The sequence below is a fragment of the Macaca mulatta genome, chromosome 18 (genome assembly GCF_049350105.2).
Source record: "Macaca mulatta isolate MMU2019108-1 chromosome 18, T2T-MMU8v2.0, whole genome shotgun sequence".
Lineage (NCBI taxonomy): Eukaryota > Metazoa > Chordata > Mammalia > Primates > Cercopithecidae > Macaca > Macaca mulatta.
The window spans coordinates 25,868,270-25,887,381 of NC_133423.1; the positions used below are offsets into that span (position 1 = coordinate 25,868,270).

A 19,112-nucleotide genomic window follows, 5' to 3' on the forward strand; every position below is an offset into this window, starting at 1 on the left:
ATAGAAAGATACCATAGTAATTAAAGTCAGGCTGGATCTATCATTCTTATAGAATTTGTAAAGAATTTGTAAAGAAGTGAATATGTTATAGGCAGTTGACTTGGAGATTATGCTAGTTCCCTAACTTATATCTGAGGTCTTCCAAGCTCATATTATGTTAACATAAGTCACTCCTAGGGCTTGAATGAAAAATGAATGATTGTACTACAATGCTGTGTTATTGTGGCATTTCTCCTCAGTCAGTAAGACTCTTTCTCTTCCAAGTGTACTTCTAATGGGCTTGGTAATAAAAACCAACAAATTTCTTCAAAATTGTTTTCTAATGGTGACAGTTTTAATATTACAGAACAATAAATATTTAGTTGTCTCTATGCCATATAGCCACTTCAGTGAGTGTGACTCACTCTTTGAAAGATTACATCCTTCTTGGGCTGTTGGTGTTTGTGTCCTGGGATGCTTTGGGGTTGACCCTGGATAGCATTCACGGTCATTAGCTTATGGTGTTCTTGGGAAACATTTGAAGTCAGCTGGCATCCTGCTGATGGAGCTGCTGAGTTCAGCATCACATCGACATAATTTCATGATGCGTTTGCATGAAGGGCTTTGGTGCCATTTCTGAGTGAGGTAAGCACTTTTGGATTGAGTGTTGGCAAAGTTAGCTGCTTGTTACCTGATTTGCAGGGTTATGTTTCTTGGATATCGTTGCCTCTTAGTTTCTCCACCAGTGATACACTCTAATGTGCATTATTGCTGATTGTTGTGCAATGCTTTTGAAAATGAAATACAGTCAAAGAGATTTTCTTTTGATATACCACTAATAATGTAAATCAAAGGGCTTCCCTCAAATAAAGCTATAAAGTTTGTTTTTTAAAAAATTTTTGTTTTTGTTTTTTCTAAAATAGAAGAGTTCATGGTTTCATTAAACTAGTTTGTTGGTTTCATTCATCTAGGGACACCCTAGATTTGAGTAGACTTCTTGATATTCATTAATAAGAATAACAAAGTTTTCTCTACTTTTATTTGAAGAACTGCTTTTTCAATTAAAATCCTGAAAATTTGTATTCTTAGGGGTAAACAGCTTCACTTTAATAGTACAGGTTAAGCATCCCTTATCTAAAATGCATGGGATGAGAAATATTTTGAATTTTTTCAAGCTTTGGAATATTTACATTATACTAGTTGAGCATCCCAAATCTGAAGATCTGAAATCTGAAATGCTCCAGTGAGTATTTCATTTGTGCATCATATTGATGCTCAAAAAGTTTTGAATTTTAGCCAGGCATTGTGGCTCACACCCGTAATCCCAGCACTTTGAGAAGCCAAGGTGGAAGGATTGGTTGAGGTCAGGAGTTCAAGATCAGCCTGGGCAACATAACAAGACCCCCATCTCTACAAACAATTTAAAAATTAGTTAGATGTGATGACATGCGTGTGTAGTCCCAGCTACTTGGGAAGCTGAGGCAGGAGGATCACTTGGGCCCAGGAATATAAGGCTGCAATGAGCTTTGGTCACACCACACTGCACTCCAGCCTGGGCAACAGAGTGAGAACCTGTCTCTAAAGAAGAAAAAAAGGTTTCAAATTTTGGAAAACTTCAGATTTTGGATTTGACTTTAGGATGCTCAACCTGTAATAATCACATTGGACTGAGACTGATCTGTACACCATGACTAGAGGCCAATTCTGCACCAGTGGGGATCACCAGCAACATGGAGGTCAGCAGAAGAATCAATGATTCTCTTTGTTACATGGGGGAGAGATGTCTCCCCTTCAGCTCTGTATTTTCCTGGGAGCAGATCCAGCTTTGTGGGTCCCCATGAACTTAGTATCCTAGTACTACCACATCCTCTGTCACTACAGCAAAGTTACTAAATTGCTTTGGGCCTTGGCTTCTTTAAATAAGGTTAGTTCCTTTCTCTCCTGCATAAGGTTTCTGTGAAGCTTGAGAGAGAATATGAATAGAAAAGGTCTGGCATAGTAGTCAGCACTTAGATGGCATTCCATCAATGTGACTATTTTTTGTCCTTTATGAAATTGGCCCGATGACTATGCTTGAGAGCCAACAGAAAGTAGGTTTCCCAGAGAACCCCTCTTCATCCTGGATCCATTCAACATCACACACACACACACACACACACACACACACACACACACACACAGAGTTTTCCATTGTCCAGTATGGAGTCTGAAATTATACGTTGGTGGTACAGCCCTTTGGAGGATGGAGTAAGATTGCAGTATTGTTTGGCAATAGCCACTTCTTCTCCTTGGGGGAGGATTAAACTTTAGTGCCCCATTGAGACCAGACATAACTATGTTATCTGCTTTGGCCAATGGCATGGGAGAGGAACTGTTGTGTGTCACTTCTGAACAGAAACTTGATGAGCCACTCTGTACTTTGCCATACTGTTTTCCTGTGCCACATTCACAGGCAATATATGAGTTGGTACCAGCCTGGGTCCCACAGTGCGGATCACCATGATGGACAGCAGTTTCCTTCTCCCACTGGTTCACACTGGACATGTGGTATGATTGATAATAATCCCTGTGGTTTTAAACCACTGAGATTTGGGGGTTGTTTGTGAGCACAACATAAACTCATGAAGGGAATTTGAAGGATAGAAGTCCTGAATGGAAATACAGGAGGGTACTGAAGCCAACTTTGCATGCATCTTACAAGGCTCCTTTTTTGACACTACCTGTTCTCCAGGAAGGCAGAGGTTGCAGTGAGCACCTGCAACAGAACTATCTAATAGGGACCAGGAAGCACAGATTTGAATAAGGCCTTGGTGGGGCCAAGTGAAAAATTTGTGGGTTCAACTTTCAGTTTTAATAAAAATATCTTAGTCCCGTGATTCTCAAACTTGAATCACTTGAAGGGGTTGTTAAAACACAGTTCAGTGGGCCCCATCTCAGAGTTTCCAGTTTGGGAAGTGTGGAGTGGAGCCCAATAATATGCGTTACTAACGAGTTCCCGGGTGACGTTATCGCTGTTGGCTCAGGGCCTGTCTTTGACAACCGCTACTTTAGTTCCACCAGGTAAATCAGAGACCCCTTCCTTAGAGTGAAGGAGACAGCTGAGAGGAAGAGGCTGCCTTGTTGAGATTCAAGCCTGTTCTTCCTTTTTTCTTTTAGACCAGACACCCTGACAGGTGACCCTAAGCGGGCCACCCACGCTTCCTGCCCAGGAGTCGATGCCACAGAGGACATGCATGGGCGTTCCAAAATCTCCCTCCGTGTTGTTTGAAGATGTGTTTCAGTGTCATGCTCAGAAGTATGATGAAGGGATCAATAGATGACTCTCCTAAGTTTAGGAAATTTTAGGCATGAGATTCAGAGTTAGGGAAGAAGAAATGTTTTCTCCAATTCATAGGCCACAAGACACATGGACCCCCTAAAAGTGGAGCCCGTGAAAAGTCATATTGTTATGGAGTCCGTGGAGTTATATTAAGACTGCTGGGTACCAAGAAGTATGTGTAAACAAAGATAAGATTAAATTAATTTTATATTCCAGAGGGTAAAATGCCATGAAAATTTCTCTCCCAGTTCAGCAAGGAAACAAATCTCAGAATCTGTGAAAATATTTAGGTAGCTGATGTGGCCACTGCAGGATTGCAGTTTTTCCCATTTGTGGTTTGGGAACCAGAGAGGAAAAGTAATCCAAGCTTTCACAGAGTCATCAAGGGTTACATGGAAACAGGAAATTAACTACCCATTAAAAAAGCAAAGAATTATGTCAAAATACTTTAAAGATTATAAAGCTAATTTAGAGTTTCACAAGGACACAATTAACATTGGAATATGTTATGTACAGTGATCTAAAAAAATTACATGGCTTCTTTTAAAATGGATGGAATAACTATATATATAGATGGTCACTAAGCACATTTATTCTTGTGAGAATGACAAGACTATGCAAGATAAAGAAAGTTCTTACTTTTGAACCGAAACTAATTATCTTTACAGAGGAAGAATCGTTTTGCTTCTCTTCTTCAAACAGTAACTTCTATTTTTGTGTCCCCTCTGAGTCTCATGATGTTTGACCAGCATTAGATTTCTGTAAACCTAATAGAATTGATAATATGAATGGGACTTTTATAGTATTAAAATGTAAAGGGGACTCCTGGAAAATGGTATAAACCTTTGGAGAATAGAGTCTTCCTCTGTTCTTTGCACAGAACTAAAGCAACTCTCCATATTGTTCCTTTATATTATGACCCACGGTGGCAATGACAGACCTAGAACAATACTGTTTTAAAATTGTACCTCTCATAATAAGCAAAACCAGCCAAGAGTTCCAGGATAGAGCAAATTAATGACTATAAGGAGGAATCACCCAGTGTTTGGGGTACCCTACTTTTATGGAGGATAGGTGAATCTCTTGCCAGTTAGCTCCCTTATTTTAGGGAGGAAATTGACATTTCATGATATTCCATGGCTTACTTACGTAAGAGAACAGAGAACCAACAATCAGTTTTCTAGGCTTCAAGTTTGATTAACCAGGATTGTGCAAGGCTACATTATGAGCTTTGTGGTCCTCAGCATTTTTACCTTCTAGGCCACTTCATCCATAAAAAAAAATTCAAAAATATATTTTATAACCACATCGGTATAAAGACAAATATATTAGTGCATTTATTTGTAAATATTCATTATTATCATATTCAACTTTTCCTCCTGATTTTAAAATAAATTAAAATTAAAGCAATTATCTGGACTCCTTAAAGTGTTGCAGGCCCTAGTCATTGTGCTTGCTATGCCTAGTGGGTAAATCCACTCCCAGATCATGCTTGCCTGTCAATATTGTGAAAAAAAAAAAAAAAATCCTTATTAGAAGACTGGCTTATTAGCATAACAGACTGGCAGGTAAGAGAAGGAGAAATATGTGAAACAGAACCCCAACCAACCCAAAGATACGGGCATGAGCCCACGTCTAGCCTATACCAGCTAAGCAGATACATAAGAAATAAATAATTGTTGTGGTTTTCTGCCATGGAGTTTTGGGGTGGTTTGTTATACAGCAATGACTAACTGACATATAAAGTCTTGGCAGCTATTATATGGAGTTAGATTTTTTTTTTTTTTTTTTTTTTCCAGAGTGCAATGTAAAACCATTGGAAGGTTTTAAGCAGGGGAGTATACAATCTGATTTCCTCTGGGCAAAGTTCACTGCGGCTGTGGGAAAGAGATTAGAATGGAGGACAGGAAACCAGTAGGAGGCTGTAGCGGTCATCCAGCCGAGGAAAGATGACTTGACACGGTAGGCCTGGCGGCAGGGGTGGAAGTGGAGACGGAGAGAAAAGGATGGCAGTGCAAACTATATTTAAATTTTCTGCTAGGCCCTGTGAAGGATTTGAAAAGCTACAAGGAATTATAAGACCTTGTTATGCCTTAATTGGAAAGGATGAGAGAGAGATTGTTTCTGGAAACAGGAATAAAGAGTTGGTGAATTTTCTGATCACATAGAGATAGTCCTGCTGAATGTTCCTAAACTCACTGAGGGCCAGATTCAACTTTTGAAATCTGTTTGTGGGAATCAAAGTTGATGGCAGAAGCAGATGGCTGTGAAGAATGCTATGGTGTAACATTTTGTGGGTTATATTTTAACAGGATGGTAACCGAGCTTTTTGAGCCTGTCTGGTCTATGCCCTCCTCAAAATTCTCCATCCATCTCCCTGTCTTCTCTCCCTTTCTATAATTTGCAACAATTTGATTTTCCCCCAAGGAAGTCTGCTTTCAGAAAAAGTTGCTTGTTTATCTTTCGTTTAGCCAAAGAAACAGAAACGTTTCAACATAACCACACCCTGATTTCACTTTGCCATATCATACAATTATAAGATGCCGTTTCATTATAAAATTCAAAGAAACATTTCATACATGGATTCTTAATTCATTTCCTAGAGGCATGCAGGATTTGCTGTGGCTATCAACAGCTTTCTTGTTCTGAGGAGTGAACTGAGGTACCATGTGCTAAAGCATCTCCCTGAAAGCATCTGAGGCAGGATTAAAATGAGCTTTCAGATCCCTTAATTCTTAGTTTAGTAGGGCCTCTCCCTAGATCACATCAGTATAGCAGGAATATATTATGCACCTTTTAAATCTACAGACTTTCTAATAACTTAGAAATATATTGATCTTTCCTAGGAGATTTTTCCCCATTTTTCCTGCCCATTAACATTGATATAAAAATATTAAAAATAAAGCCTAATAACAATGCATCTCATTAGCACCAGGATCACTTGAACAAAATATATATATATATATATATATATATATATATATATATATATATTTTTTTTTTTTTTTGCAGAAAGGTTTCACTTTATTGGACATTGTTCATCCGTTGGCTAAAGGAAATTAAACTTTGTCAAGATTAGTATAGAAGAGAAAAATCTGCTTAAAGTTTCTGAAGAAAACCAGTGACAATCTCTTAACAATCAATGTAATGTAATGTTGTTACTCCTAGTTTTATTATATTTACATTTTGGTATGTTTTATACATAGACTTTATGTTCAGAATTATTTATATTTCATTCTCATGTTAATGTTAGTTTGAGATTCTTTGAGTGATATTTACATTTGTCTGTTGATACAAATGGGAATAGATGTATTTATTTTGGGGGTAGGACCTAAAAAATTGGCCAAGTCACTTCTTCTTTTTTTCTAGTCTTTGAAACTTTCATGTGTTTTGGCATCATTCAAGTCTCCACTGTGCTTTATTCCTTATTAAGAAACTCAGGCCTTAATTAACTTGCTGTCCCTTCATTTGAAACTCACTCCATTTGATAACTCTTTGTTGCTTCTAGAACGGTTGGTGCAGGCTTGTGTGGGCTTCCATAACACAAAAGCCAGATGGATTTTTTAAAGCAGATAAATTTAGTCTTGAATAGAGAACTGTGAAAAAAAGAGAAAAGAATCATTAAAAAAAAAAAAAAAAGCCCCACAAAACAAAACAAAACAAAAAAATCTTGGTACTGATAAAACCAGTGAGAAATCACAGATTCTCAAATTAGAGGAAAAGCAAATCTTTTTCTTTTCCTTCCCCTCCTCCTCCTTCTACTTTTTAATTTGTTTTGGGCTCAAGAAGTGAAAAGTTCTGTTCCCAATTAAAAACGGATCACATTTGGGTCTGAGGGGGAGCGCGCCGCCTCATGATATGAGTATGAGACAGAAGGCTGTAGATAGATTGAGTCCCTTTGATAACCAACGCCACTCTCTGTGTGTGCTAATTTGCAGAATGGGGAAAATATTGGCATGTTGCCTTCAGAATCCTTTGGAGGAAAAACATTAGAAATATGAAAGCATTAAAGTTCTGTCCAAAGTGTTTACCTTATGTAACAAATTTATTAGGGAGTCTCAACATGTTATGGGTAGAAAAATGAAACAGTTTCACACTTATACAATGACAGCTCCTTCAACGAGGATAGGTTGACCCACCATTCCTCCTGGGAAGTAACTCCCTTAACAGCAATTTGGCCTGCTCCTCTAACTTTCCTGTCACTTTTGGTTATTAGAACAGTTCACTTCATTGTTTAAGATTCAGTCCTATATATTTTGATACTTCAGTCTCAAATCAGATTCAGAGTTTGTGTCCTCCCCCACAAATGTTGACTCCCCCAGTCTGTGACTCCAGTGGCTTGAAAGTTGGTGGTTTGTTCTTCGGGTACTTACATCTTTCCTTCTCTCTTTGAACTCCTTTCTTTAGACTTCGGAAGGCTTCTGGATCCTATTCTGGCCCATTGTGGCATGGTCAGCAGATGAGAAACAGATGGACTAGTGTGTGGTGGGAGGAAGCTGTCCTGGTCAAGCTCTGCTTCAGGCCAGTCCTTTCTGAGGTTGGTGTTTTCAGTTCATTGGCAGCCTCCATAGAAGTGGTGTGTTTGAGGGACAGCATTCAGCTTCATCTTGGCCCCTTCATCACTGGGAACTTCCACCTCCATTGGAGAGGGCAGTTGTATATTGGCCTTGAGCAGTGATAAACATCTCCAATTCCTTGTCTGTGTTGGGTCTCGTTGCTTGGTACAGTGGCTATCCTGAATGATTCTATGGCTCTTATCATCAGCTTCCGTGTTGCTTCCCATGGAGCTATGAGAGCCATTAGAGTCCTCTTTTGTATTTCCCAGATCCACAGAGCCTTGAAATGGGATGGGCCTGCCCATATCTCATTTCCAGGTATATTGCATGACGAGACACTGCTGACTTGGGCTACTGACTTAGAGCAATTACCTTCAGGAATCTCTGGTCTCCAAGTGAACACTATTTTCTATACTCAAACACGCACCTTCCCAAAACTCCAGGTGACATATATCTATACACACCCTTCTCTCCTCTCGCCTTAGCAGGCATCATTTCCTAGTATGCTCTCTCAATGTCCCACTCCTGTCATCATAGAATACCTCAAAATCTGTAGTTTAGCATGTATCCAGCCAGTCTACCTCTCTTAGAGTCACCATCAGCATCTATTCAGGATTCCATTGGATATTGTCTTACTTGGATTTGAGGAGAGAGAGGCACCACCACCAGCCACAGCTACAAAGACATGAGAGAAAAGACTTTCTTCACTAGCATGCACTTCACCAAAGACCTACTGCAGTAAAATATCAAGTTGTCCTCCTTTGAACTTTAAGATTTTTTTTGAATGTAGCTGCCTCTGCAGAAACGGAGCCTGCTATTAGCAAGCAACTTTATATTACCACTCCCCATCCCCAACTCAATTCTTTTCTTAATTTCGTTGGGGATAGTTCAGAGATGGAGCCTCTAGTAAACCTTATGGAGACAGGCTTATCACCAACGACCCAAGCTCACCTTTGGACTTTGACCATGGTTCTGAGACAATAGGAAACATCTCACTCTCCATCCTATTACGTTTTAGCGTCATACTTTGTAATTTATGGTCTTCATTTGAACTCACCAAACTCTTTCTGGTGTCTTTTCCCCTATCCTGTGCTGATTTAGACTGAGGTTGTGAGTAAGCGAGCAGTTTCCCAGGCTTATGGGTTAGGCCCCTAGCCTGGCCAGTCATCCAGAAAATGTGTCCCACATGCCACAAGCAGGATAGTATGGTGGGGGGAGAAAGTTATAACATGGATCTGAACCTTGGCCATGGGTCCATGGCTGGCTACCTGTGACCATTACCTTTTTGGCCCTCTAGAAATGTGTTCCTTATTTCTAGAACAAAGGTTGGACTAGTAAATTTTAGTAACAAAACCCATATTTTTTCCCAAATTGACTGTTAAAACCTAGGTCCTCTTTCTTCCCAGGCAGAGAGACCTCATGGCGTGAAATATGGCAGCTCTGTGGTAGAAAATTTGAGACCTACTGAAGTAAAATATCAGGTTGCTCTCCCTTCAACTTTAAGATTGTTTTTTGAGTGTGTCTGGCTCTGCAAAAACAGAGCCTGCTACTAGTGAGCAACTTTATGTTTATATTTATCTGACTTTCCAAATGTCCGTTGTATTCTGAGCTCACTATTAGTAAGGCCATTTCCTTGTGTATTTTCAAATTGTTGTGGATGTTTTTAAAAGCCAAAAATTGGTGATGCTTATGTCTACGCCATATTTTGCAAAGTTAATGCTTTGAAAACTGCTGCTCTCATAGCACTAGAATAGCATTTCCCAGGGAATCGAACACTAGTCTCTTGGGATGCTCTCTGAAACGAAGAGCTTTATGGTCAAAAAAAATTGTAAAATATGCAGCATTCCATGTCCTCCTCTTGGAGATTTAGTGAGAGCTCAGAGAAGTTCTGCAGCAAACAACTTGTTTAACTTTGTTTGACTCAGTATTTCCCAACATTTGGAACCTATTGTTTTCCCGTGTAACATTTAGTGTCATTTGGTAGAAATAGTGCTCCTTCAAATACAGCTTGCAATTCATTGTCTTAGAGCAGGGCCAACATATTTTTTTTCTGCAGAAGGTCAGATGATAACAAATTTAGGCTTTGTGAATTTCACTGACTCTGTTGCAGCTTCTCAATTTTGTTCTTGCTGTACAAAGGCAGCAACAGGCATATCTAAAAATGGGAGTGGCCGTGTCCCAATAAAACCTTATTTACAAAAACAGGCAGTGGTATAGATTTGTCCTATGAGCTATGGTTTGCCGATCCCAGTTTGTCCATTAAACAAGTGAGATTTATTCTGACTAGGGAAGGTACAATCTCAAATAGTGAAACAAAACCTTAGTTCTTTCCTGAGTAATTACTAGAATTTTGCTAAACTTTGGAGACTAAGCCACTGAGGATACCAGTTTTTCCCCGATCATCTTGAGAACTGGAGCAGGCTAAGTGACTTGTTCCACACTGCTTATTTTATCAGACATTTATCTATCTAGCTGTGAAATCTTGGCCTGGCTCTGGATGTATTGCTAATCATCAGCCAGACTCACTGTGATCAAAGACGGGCAATAGGACATGGAGCAACTGGAGCAACCACTTAGTATCAACCCAATTATTGTATCTGCAATGAACCATCTATGCTTTTCAAGCTTACAAAAGGAAAATGTTAAAAACACCGTTAGAGGCATTCAGATGATCCTGGCTGTTTTCTGAATGGTTAACCATAATTAAATACTGTATTAGTTATCTACTTCTGTATACCAAATTACCTGAAAATTGGTGGCTTAAAACAGCAAATGTTTTCAATCTCACAGCTAGAGTGGGTCAGGAATCTCAGTGGCATAGTTCAGTTCTCTGGCTCAGGGTCTACCATGAAGTGTTGGCCAGGGCTGTGAGGACTTAACGGGAGAGAATGTGCTTCCCAGCTTATTCCCACAACTGACCTCAAGGCCCTTGGACTGGCAGTTCCTTGCCTCATGGGTCTGTCCCTAGGGCTGTTAACAACATATCAGTTGTTGTTCCCTAGAGGAACTTCCCCTAGAGGGAAGGCTCAGAGAAAGGAGGCAAGAAAGGCAAGCAAGACAGAAACCAAAGTGCTTTGTAACCTTATCTGGAAAGTGCTATACTATCATGTTTGCTATGTTCCACTTGTTAAAAATATGCCACTGGTTCCAGCCCACACTTCAGGAATGTGACTCTACAGGAGTTTGTATATTAGGAGTCTGGGATCCTTGGGGGTCATCACAGAGGCTGTCTAACACATACGCTAATTTCATTAAGGTCTTTTTCATTATTTCTTTGTGCAAGGAGGGTTCAAAGTCCCTGACCTTGAGTAGCAGAGGAAGATGTCACAGCCATAGTAAAAGCATTAGGGCGTGTCTTCATGAGAACTCTAGAGGAAAGGAAAAGAGAAGAAATAAAGTATGCATGTTGCAAGGTGGAAGGGATGGGGAAGAGAAAAAGAGAGACAAGCGAAGAATTATGGAGGCATTTTTCTAGAATTATTTGTCTTCCTCTGTGAGGAAGGGAGCAGAATGAAAGCTTCCTGAAAGTGATCTGGCCAGTGGACTCCTAAAGTCCTGTTGTTCCTGCTTATTCCTCAATTACCTGGGTTAAAAAGTATCTCATATTCTCCAATCACTCATACATGTTTAACTATTATTGATCTACTATTACCAAAGTAATTGGCTGAAATTTTATAATTTTGGCTGTCCACTTGCCAAAAAGAAAAAAAAATAAAATAAAAAAGGAAAAATGAACAATCAGCCGTATATGAGGTACTAAAAGGGATACAATTATATATTATACCTTCTGCCTTTGAAGATCTTATATTCCTATTAAGGAAACAAGACAAACATATGGAAACAGTTATGTTAAAATTAAAGATTTAAATAACAGTTTAAGGTAAGAGTAGAAAGTTGTAAGGCAGCACATGATTAATTACCAAACAAATTATATAGAATTCGTTCTATTGGAATCCAAGGGAGAGACTGATCATTATGAGCAAGGTGATTGGGGAACATATTGTGAAGCAAATGATAAGGATCTGGAGGGGGAGAGTAAAGTAAGGGCATTCCAGGTGGACGGGATGGCATGAGTAAAAATAAAAAGGCGAGACAGGTGTTTTGGGGGAACAATGAGTTAACCAGTTTGGAGAGTGGGTTTTTGGAGGCGAGTAGTCTGAAATGAGGTAAATGGTAAGTCAGACAGCCATGCAGAAACAGGTTGAGTTTAATTATCTAACCTGTGCTCGGTCCCTGAGGCAGATGGCTCACCAACAAACATGCATGAATTACCCTCTATTAGAATTTTCAAAAAGGGGTAAGTTCCAGGTTGATTCACTGAACATCTTGGGCTCCCATCCCGTGCCTGTCTTTTAATAGCAATTGGTGGCAAATGGAAACGGTACCTGTGCTTTGTCTCCATAGCAGCAACTCAGAAAAGCCTTGATGGCACCCAACTGAAAGAGACTGAATTGCTGTCACCCCCCACTGACAGACAAGGAGGCGATACAGGGAAGGAACGTGGCTGCTTTAGGAGATGTGGGATTAGGGAGACAGGTATGCTGGGCACCAGGAGATCCCAACCGAAGTAGAGTTGCAAATAGGATTCAAGGTATCAAAGCATAAAGCATTCAAGTTAAGATAGCAGGAAAAGATGACACTTAGCATGCCTTCTTCACATTCTGAGAACTTGGAACCGTGGAGAAGGGTCATAGAACCTTCAGAGAAAACCTAAAGAAATCCCTAAGTAGATGTGACATCTGATTCAACACCACCCTCTCCAACTTCCTATCTGTTACGTTACTCAATCTCTCTAAATTCCGTCTGCTCATCTATCAGACAGGTATAACAGTATTACTCACTATATCTATGGCATTGTTTTGGAAATTCAATGAGTCCACGCATGTCAAAGATTTCAAAGTGCCTTCCAAAAAGTTCTCACAACTCTTAGGTACTGCTATTGTTGCTGCTATTGTCAATCTGTTCTTCCTGGCATCTCCATATCTTTGATAGTTATAAAAGCACATAACAAGGTGGTAAAATCATAGTTTTCTCTTAGATTTAGGTCACTTTGAAAGGCTTGGAATGACCCAAGGAAGGCTTAATATTAGAATGTCTCTGGGTTTTAGAATGTTTCTTGCTCCCTCTTTCCTACTCTCTCTCTTATCTCTTTCTTCTTCCCTCCCTTCAGTAAGCCACACAGTCAATGCCTTCTCTGTGCCAGGCACTTTGCAAAACACTTCTAGCATTTCTAGACTCTGGATATGCAGATTTGGGCAAGGCCAGTAATTAATTTTTGGCTTCTGAAAGGTAAGTAATCATGTTCAGGTGTGGATTCAGATAAAGTAAGTTAGTAGGGTCTCTCAGTAGAGGAAACAATGGGGAGATTTCACCTTAAGAAGGAAGAGGATGAAAATGTGAACCCAAAATGTGCTGTTTGGGAGTAAATTCCAGTGGTGTGTCTGGAGCAGCAGGGGGGCATCTGTGGGTATCCACAGGCAGCTGGCCAACAGGCAGCACAGGGCTCAGAATCAAGGCCTCCCGGTGCAGGGAAGGCATGCAGACAGCACCTGGGGCCACACTTCTGTACCTGGCCTGGCTTCCCAACTCCATCAGCTGTTAATTATGGGGACGAGAGTACCATGAAGGCAACAGGACCCATCTTCTTCTAATTATTTTTCTATGGTAGTATGGTCATGACTTCTATTTAATATCTTCTGGCTGGCAACAATGTACTGAATGTTCTGCAGACCACAGCATTAAGCATGGCCATTGGCTGTTATGCAATGGGCTGAAATCTTAATTCTACAGACATGAGATGCTTGGGGAAGAAAAGGAAGGCTCCGATGGCACCAGGGCAAACAGCAAGATGGTAGCTCCTTGATCCCAGACTTGGAGTCCTTGACCTCAGGCTCTTTCCAGAGGACCCTTCCCACAGTTGCACAGGAGAACGCTGATTTATGATACTTCAAGAAGGTGTTTTCAAAATGAGTGGGCACATAGAAAGTATCTAAAAAGTCTAAGATATTAATTTATTTCAGATATCCAGGATACTCAGGAAGAGTGCAGTGAGAAGGGATCCCACAACAAATTATGACCAAAAATAGCCAAGAATATTGCATTTCCAATTTGCCAGTATGCTAGAGGTGTAGGAGGCTAAGGGCTGGTATGAGCTCAGCCTGGGCTCTCGCCTGCATTGTCGGCATCCCAAATTAGCAACAAATGTCATCAAATACATGAACTGGGAGGAATTCCAAAGGAACCAAATCATTGGTCTCCAAATAGATGGAGAGAGGATGTAGTGAGGGGTCAGAAATGGAGAGGACAAGCACAGGAAACCTTTGTGGTGTCATTTCTGTCCCCGGACAGGATGCCGGAAGGAGAGAGGTCAAAGCAACAGGAAGTCTAGCATCACGGTACAAAACGTTATCGAGACGGATGGGAGTTTAATTGTTTCAGTCTTTAGGGCAAGTATTGTGTGATCACTTGTCCATCGGATCTCTATTGTGTTACGTTTTGTAAAATTTATTTTTAATTTAAAGTCAATATAGGAAAGGTTTAATAAACAAAGGTAGAGGTGGGAGTGCAGTAGGGGAAGAGCTTGTTAAATTAAATGATCCAAAAAACTACAAAAATGCTGGAGGGCTTTTGTGTAGATCTCTCCCAAGCTGCATTTCCCACTGGACATCTGGATTATAATTCAGAGCACCAGTTTCTGGCTTTTGGCCCTACTCAGATTCTCTGAGTTTCCAGTCTTACCTAAGTAATCTTCCCCAGAGGAGTTTATGTGATAAACTCTATCCACTCCCCTGGGGGTGCATGTATAAGAAAGTCCTTTCAGTAGACCACAGAGAGAGAATATAAACTCCTGTACCTCCTGGGATGCCTGAAGTTCCCCTTGACCACACAATTCCTGCTGCTTTGGCTGTTGGTCAGCATGACAAAAGCAACTCTTCAACTTAGGCTACTCTCTTCTAAAGGCTAAGGGACAATTGATAGCATCACCCCCTCAAATCTAGGAAAAAATTATGAAATGACATATCTCTTCAGAAAATGAATTGCCCATAGGAGATTTCAGTTCATATCCACTAGAGAGAAAGAGCTTATGTAGTGCCATTCAGAGTTATATCTACCCAAGTATGAGGGATTGGGAGGTTGGATAGTACAGCTCACAAACATGCCCTTGGAATAAGGAAAACTCTCAGCATTTGAAAGTATTCTCCCAGGCTGATGCAGTGTTGTGTTCCAGATTCCTCTGAGTAGCTCCTAAACTCAATCTGAGTTCTTTGTAGCAACCTGCATGGTGCCCAGGAGGTGCCCTCTTGCTATTGGCCTGACTAGTTGGATTTTAGTTGCTGGACTAAACTAAACCAAGTAGGGAACCTACTTGGAGCCACCATCCATCTGAACTTCACTGTATTCATATTCTCCTATGATTTCAGGGCTATACTAAGATTGGGATAACAAATTGCTGAATGTTGGCATGACACAACCTGGAAAATACGGGCTATCTCACATGGCTAGAATCCCCATACCCTCCCATAGGAAAACAGGTCTAGCCACTCAGCCCCAGAAGTATATTTTGGCCATTTTCTGAGAATAAGAAATATAAGCCTATTTAGACAGTATTTAGAATATCGCCAACCTTCAGATTAGATTGATGACAAAGATTTGAGAGAGCAAAATATTTGTTCATTCACTTATTAATTCAAAAAATACCTGTTAGATACCTACCATGGGCAAGGCACTCTGCTGGATGCTGGGAAGGCACGAGTTAAGATGACAGACGTTTGTCAGCCCCATGGATAACACACAATAAAGCAATGGAACCATTTTTAATTGTGATATGCATTGGGATGATAACCAGCAAGGGACTGAGATGGACGGGACCTTTTAGCTGGGTGTTAAAGGCTTACTTGAAAAGTTGACATTATCCTGAAAAGAAGAGGAGTTTCTTTTTGAGAAAAAAGGAGAGGAGAGGGAGAGAGCATCAGTAGAGAGAGCAAAGAACATGTGCATAGCCTTGAGGTGAGGAAGAGCTTGTGTGCTCCAGGGATGGAATGAGAGGAGCCCAGTGGGGCTGGAGGATTGTGACCCAGGGAAAGAGGAGTCAAGATTGGAAAGAAAGTCCAGGGGTGAGATCAAGGATGGCCCTAAAAGCCAGAATGGGAAATTGTTTTACTCTGAATGTGGCAGGAAGCTAAAGAGTTGTGATTAGGGCTCATTAAATGAATGAAGTCAAGTGACATGAATGATACAATTACTATTTTTTCATGTGTGCTTCTTCATTGAGAATAGATTGGAGAAGTGAGAAGAGGAGCAGAGAGACCAGCTGGGAGCTGCTGCAGTAACCCAGGTGAGGGAGATGGTGGCCTGGACCAGTGCTTGGCATGGAGGTGGAGAGAAGTGATATAACTGATTTAAGTCAACCAGCTGCTTGATCCAAATAATGCCAAAGGAGTTTATTGCCATCTCTTCATATTTTACAACCAGATCACTTCTGCATGAAACCACATGGAAGAATAAGAAGGGAAAAACAATCCAGCAATAAACTGTTAATCTGAAAATAGTTAAATTCTCCAACAGCTGATTTTAAAATATTTTCCTAAAATCTATTAAGATTTTTTCAAAGTAATTCTTCTTTGGAGGCACATCTCTGGACTGAAACAACCAGCCTTTGCTTTTGGTGTGGTCCTGTTTCAGTCAAAATGGCTAACAGGCTACGCAGAGAACCAAATTCCAAGTTACTCAAATGTGGAGAAAATCTGGAGGTCTGGTATGGGCATCTTTTCAAAATGTTTTAATTACACATTGATTTACAAATGACATTGTCTGGTATGGTAGTTTTAAAAAAATCATCATTTTTAAATATCTGCCAAATTTTAAATGGTAGTTTTTCATGAAAGTACAATGAAAACCTCATCCACGATCATGAAATTTTCCAACTCATATATCCTGATGAAAACAAAGACTTTCTACGGACAGTTGTTGAAGCACACCTGACCTGGGACCCTGTGCTATCTACCCTTCTCAGTGTCATTCACTATCTAGTTTAGCTTTTCCAAATTTAATCACCAAGATGTTCAGACATTATTATAAAATATTATTACAAGTCCTTTAATTATCTTGATAACATTACTGGCAATATTAAAGACTTTTAGCAGTGTCTCATGGTGTGTGCTTTGCCTGAAAAGGAAAGATATCTCTGATTAAAGTTTGAAACCGTTAGTAACTTGGAACACCATACAAGTGACACTTTTCCAAATTAGAAATTTTAAGATCAAAGAGTATTTACTGGCTTATATTTGTATCTAATTTTAACATTTTTATGTAGAGATGAGGTCTCGCTGTATTGTACAGGCCAATCTCAAACTCCTGACCTTAAGCTATCCTCCTGCCTCAACCTTTTATTTACTTTTAATGTTACCCTTTGTTCACTCTGTTGAGATATCTAGGTCAAAGCCTAAAGGCTATGTATTTTAATTTTAAGGATGCATGTTTGTATCCTCTCATACCACTAACATCCTGGCTAATGTCTTAATGACTAATTTTTTCCAGTTTTATCATGGAATTGTCTTGAAGTTGGTTCATATTTCACAGACTCCAATCTGAAGTGTGGATCATAGCATTTGTTAGAAACTAGTTGACTTTGACTCTTTTTTACTCTGAGATAGAATCTAATTGATCCTGTTATCTTGATTTTTATTGGTCAAAGCTTTCATTTAAGGCCTCCTTATAGGATGCTGACCAGCCAATGGATTGTTTGCCTTTGGTCAGTTGTTCACCCTCTGGTCCAATTAGCTGAGGCCAAAATGTAGTAGAGTATTGCAGAGAAAGAATGGATAAGGAATTTCCTAAGGCAGTCTTGCTCAGCAGGTGCTATGTCAGTTTTTAGAAGAGTTTGTGGTTGTGATAAGTGTTCTAAGGGTTGGCCCATACTGTGTATGATCTAAGGATCTAAGAATAATTTATTACCAAAGTAGCAAAAGAACTTCTTGTAAATAACCTCTGACAAATATTTTTTATTGGCATGTACCCTAAAGATAGCACTACAGTGAAGCTCCAGGAACTGAAAAGATCCTGGATAGGTATTAAAAAATTAAAGTTAAGGGCTTATGTAACTATCTTACAGATAATTTTAAGCAAAGTAGTCTTGAAATAAGTTCTGCTAATCAGTTAAAGAAACAGCTGAATGGTTTTTAATGGCAAGAGCACTAGTCTTAGAATCAGGAACCATGGGTTGGCTCTGAGACTCTCTGTCTCATCTTGGGGAAATCATTTCAGCTTTGTGGCCCCACCCGGTGTTTTCCCAGAGCCCATAAGATGAATGTTGTAATAGGCTACTTCTACTTCTAAAGCATCCTTGATCTGAAATTTGAGAAAAAGAACTGAGAATCAAAATGAAATAAAGCTTGAATAGATAAGTTAGGAGGCAAAAAAAAAAAAAAAAAAAAAAGCCAGAGAGAAATTAAGTTATAGAGCCTTCACTATGATATTCTGTGTGCTTTACACATGTTGACTTCTTACTCCTTCAGAGAAAGGCTCTGAGGTTGTATCCAGTTTACAGTAGAAAACAGGTAAGATACCTTGCCCCAGTCATGCAAACTGTAAACAATGGAGTCAACCCAATTTTATTTAGCTAATAGCATAATAAAGTGCTTTGCATCATAGCAAATTCTTCCTTAAATGTAGGGAGAAATAATGCTTACGGAAAAATAGAGGCAGGTAAAAAACAGTCATGTTTTACAAGGAAATAATAGCATTTTCACTAAATGATGTGGAGCTTGGGTTGAGAATGCTGATATATGACTCAGAATTCAAACCTTTTGCACTGATTGTTTTCACTTAGATTTTATGAAAGCTGTAGGTGTGTGAATTAACGAGGAATGCTTCAGCACTTCCCTGGTCATGCATAAACATCTACATGCAAAACAGCGAGGAGTATTCTGTTTATCACAGCTGCAGTCAAGCCAACAAAACTGTTTCTACCACTGAAGATGAAATTTGTAAAATTTTCTCTCAAAACATAAAATAAGCCTCTTGTTTGATTGCCATTCCTTTGGATTACCTGCTTGAATGCCTTGATTCTATTAAATTTCCTTTGAAGTCTCTCAAAGGAATGGAGTCACTAAGAGAGAGTCAAGCTCAAGGTTTTAATTGTGAAAGTCACTGTGACCAACCAACCAATCAACCAATCAACTAACCAAACAAACAACAAACAAAAACACCAGATTTAAAGCAGCATCAGAAGTCCCTCCTGTTTATAACATGCACCTTTG

The 19,112-nt window shown here is 39.7% G+C and overlaps 1 long non-coding RNA gene across 1 annotated transcript; it reads left to right on the forward strand.

Moving 5' to 3' along the window:
* Positions 1 to 437: 437 nt before the first annotated feature.
* On the forward strand, positions 438 to 18,886 carry LOC106994518 (uncharacterized). The gene is made up of 3 exons (XR_001441124.3): positions 438 to 624; positions 7,706 to 7,835; positions 16,132 to 18,886. It is a non-coding gene; the product is annotated as an uncharacterized LOC106994518 (long non-coding RNA).
* The last annotated feature ends 226 nt before the right edge of the window (positions 18,887 to 19,112 follow it).